The sequence below is a fragment of the Nicotiana sylvestris genome, chromosome 9 (genome assembly GCF_000393655.2).
Source record: "Nicotiana sylvestris chromosome 9, ASM39365v2, whole genome shotgun sequence".
Taxonomy (NCBI): Eukaryota; Viridiplantae; Streptophyta; class Magnoliopsida; order Solanales; family Solanaceae; genus Nicotiana; species Nicotiana sylvestris.
In genome coordinates this window covers 143955875-143960103 of record NC_091065.1, presented here as the reverse complement: position 1 = coordinate 143960103, position 4229 = coordinate 143955875, and positions in this window count along the sequence as shown.

Genomic DNA, 4229 nt, shown 5'->3' with positions numbered 1-4229 from the left:
CATTGTTCTCCAGGTGGGCTCCTGATTACCAATACTTGAATTGTTTTGTTCTCCAGGTGGGCTCCTGATTACCGACGCTTGAATTGCTTTGTTCTCTAGGTGGGCTCCTGATTACTGACGCTTGAATTGCTTTGTTCTCCAGGTGGGCTCCTGATTACCGATGCTTGATTTGCTTTGTTCTCCAGGTGGGCTCCTGATTACCAACACTTGAATTGCTTTGTTCTCCAGGTGGGCTCCTGATTACCGATGCTTGAATTGCTTTATTCTCCAGGTGGGCTCCTGATTACCAACATTTGATTTGCTTTGTTCTCCAGGTGGGCTCCTAATTACCAACACTTGATCTGCTTTATTCTCTAGGTGGGCTCCTGATTACCAACACTTGAACTGCTTTGTTCTCTAGGTGGGATCCTGAGTACCAACACTTGATCTGCTTTGGTCTCCAGGTGGGCTCCTGATTACCAACACTTGATCTATTTTATTCTCCAGGTGGGCTCCTGATTACCAACACTTGATCTGTTTTGTTCTCTAAGTGGGCTCCTGATTTCAACACAATAGACAAAACAAAGAAAACTTCCTGCCCTAGTTTGGTAGCTGGGTACATCTGTGAGTATTAACTGAATCATGTTAACAAATATCACTAAGAATTTGAAAGCTAGGTCCTAGTATCAAGGAGGGTCCTCACAACTCCTATTTAAATGACAGTTTTAAATCCAAATTATATCTTCTAAAGGTATGACTCTTGCTAAATCTTGTTATCTAAGAAAGTCTTAAAGCTACATCCCATTATCCAGGAGGGTCCTAAAATCAAAATTGAGTCTTATCTTAAGAGTGACAACTTTTAAAGCTGAATTATACTTCCCCAAAGCAGAACTTGTGCTAAATCTTGTTATCTAATGGAAATCTTAAAGCTAGGTCCCATTATTCAAGAAGGTTATGAAAACTCCTAATTGAATCCTATCTCAAGCATGCAAACTTTGAAGCCAACTTATATTCCTTTGGGGTACATTTATGCTAGATTTTGCTACTCATGATTATTTTGAATTTTAAACTAGGTCCCATTTTCCAGGAGGGTCCTGAGAATTTACTGTCAAACCTGTCTGGTGCTTGCTTCCTTATGGAGGGTTCCTCCGAAATAAACGAAATTCTCTGCCCCTATTTCAATCAAAGAAAAATCTTGTCAGTTTAAAATGTGGTGGTTAGTTTGTGGCATTCTTGATGAAGGTGGCCTCTCCGCTGTCGTACTCTGCTCTGACTAGCTTCTCCGAACTAGCCAAGAACCGTTTGACTTTCTCACTGACTTTCAACCACATGACCCTGGATGACCCAAGTGTCCTATACCCAAACCGTTGTGTTACATCTCTGACCCATCTATCTGCACCTCTGCATCTCCCACGAAATTACTAAACCATTTCACCGATGGAACTTTTGCTGACCCTTTATATCCCATTTCACATCATACTATCTCTAGCAATGCTTTGGTCACCCTGTGCCTTGTGCAACTTTGGAAGTTGGTAGTGAGCTTTGAAACCCTTTCTTATTTGCTTAAACAAAACTGACATTGGAAACATCTTAGAGAAATAAACCCAAAAGAAATAAAATGCAATGACTTTGAGAGTCAGAGATAAGAAAAATCCAAAACTGGAAGACTGTCTTGAAGGGGAAAGAGAAAAGAGACTTATCTGAGTGGAGCAGCTGGTACCAATGATCATGACATGCATTTTGGATTAATCAGCCCAGTCCGTCCAACCAATCAACTTTCAGTAGTCGTGTTTTACGCCTTGAGATCTTCAAAAACCTAATTTCTTCAACAAATCACTGACCATGTTCGGCCTGCGGTGCCCTGAAGGGTTTTCACCAACAAACCTCTCTCATTTGTTCATCTCTCAACTCACTTTGGCCTCAAGGTGCCCGTGAAGGTTTTCACTAATAAGACTCTCTCATTTTTTATTTCTCTCAGCTATCCATTGCCTTACGGTGCCTGCGAGGGTTTTCACTTATTCCTTGTTTGGACTGGAGTGTTACCCCTGATATGAATTAGCTCCACTCGCTTGACTTGTAATCTCTCGAAGACTGATCGGAAGGTCTTTCTTTGGACCGTAATGTGGGATTTTAGATATGGTTAGAAATAAAGGGTATCAAAAAGCTCAAAACAATTCAAATGGGTTCAAGATTACAACTTTCGGAATAAGATTTCTTACAACAATCACAACTTCTTCCCCAGTTTATTTGCTTGGGGACTTTTGAATTTTTATTTTGATGAGACCGAACCGTGAGGCTGCTTACGTATCGTATCCTCTTAAGGAATCAGGTCGAACGTAGTTCATGCCATAGAAATTGCTTTGTTGTTGTGATTTTCTCTTTCCTCTTTCTTTTTTTTTGTTGTTTTGTTGTTCTCTCTTTTTTTCTTTACTTTTTTTCTTTTCTTTTCTTTTTCTTTTTTTTTCTTCTTTCTTTTCCTTTACTTATCTTTCGTGCTTGCATTTCTGATCTTTGCTACTGATTCCAAAAGAGGGGTACGAAAGAAAATAAATAAGGCTCAAAGGGGTAACAAAGGATAAAGTGTTTAGGTAGCAGAACAAAATGCCTTCGTCATTCCAATCATCAGAACATGCCAAGTACAAACAATCACAATTTAATCAAAGAAATCATACATAATATCTTTTGACCGCATCAGAATTGATAGCCATTTCTACACATTTTCCTTCTATATCTGTTAAATATAGAGCACCATTGGACAACACTCTCGTTACGAGGAATATCCCCTGCCAATTTGGGGCGAACTTGCCTTTTGCTTCAACTTGATGTGGAAGGATACGTTTCAACACTTGCTGACCCACTTCAAACTTCCGTGGATGCACCTTCTTGTTATATGCTCTTGCCATTCTCTATTGATACAATTGGCCTTGACACACCGTTGCCAATCTGTTCTCATCGATAAAACTCAATTGCTCTAGGCGGATTTTGACCCATTCATCATCAATTTCGGCTTCAGTGACAATCCGAAAGGATGGGATTTCAACTTCCGCAGGTATCACTGCTTCAGTGCCATATACCAACAAATAAGGACTTGCACCTACTAAAGTGCGAATAGTAGTGCGATAACCCATCAACGCAAAGGGTAGCTTTTCATGCCATTGCCTGAAACCTTCCACCATTTTCCGAAGTATCTTCTTTATGTTCTTGTTGGCTGCCTCGACTGCTCTATTCGCCTTGGGGTGGAATTGCGATGTGTGATCTTAAACTGTTAACATGCCTCTTTCATCAGATGACTGTTGAGATTAGCACCATTATCTGTGATGATCACCTTTGGGATCCTGAACTGACAAATGATATTTGAGTGCACAAAATCGACCATCGCTTTCTTGGTCACAGACTTGAAAGTTTTATCTTCAACCCACTTGGTGAAATAATTGATGGCCACCAGAATGAACCTGTGCCCATTGGATGCTGCTGGCACAATCGGTCCAATGACATCCATGCCCCAAGTAACAAAGGGCCATGGTGTAGACATTATATGCAATTCAGATGGGGGAGAATGAATCAAATCTTCGTGTACTTGACATTGATGACACTTGCGCACAAAACTGATACAATCTCGCTCCATGGTGAGCCAATAATAACCTGATCGGAGAATCTTCTTTGCTAGAACGTACCCACTCATATGCGGTCCACAGACTCCAGAATGTACTTCAGTCATGATAGTTGTGGCCTGTCTAGCATCTATGCATCTTAACAATCCACGATCTGGGGTCCTTTTGTATAAAACTCCTCCACTAAAGAAAAATCCACTTGACAACTGTCGAATCATTCTCTTTTGATCACCTGTGGCTTGTACTAGATATGCCCCCATCCTGATATACTCCCTAGTGTCATGGAACCATGGCTCACCATCAAGTTCTTCTTCCACCATGTTACAGTAAGCATGCTGATCGTGGACTTGAATATGCAGAGGGTCAACGTAAGCTTTGTCCGGATGGTGCAACATTAACGCTAAAGTAGCCAACGTGTCGGCAACCTCATTATGGATCCTTGGGGATATGCCTAAACTCTACTGATCGAAACCATTGACAAAGATCATGCAAACACTGTCGGTATGGTATGAGTTTTAAATCCCGTGTTTCCTATTCCCCTTGAATTTGGTGCACCAGAAGGTCTGAGTCTCCCAAGACCAAGACTTCCTGGACACCCATGTCTGCAGCTAACCTCAAACCCAAAATGCATGCCTCGTA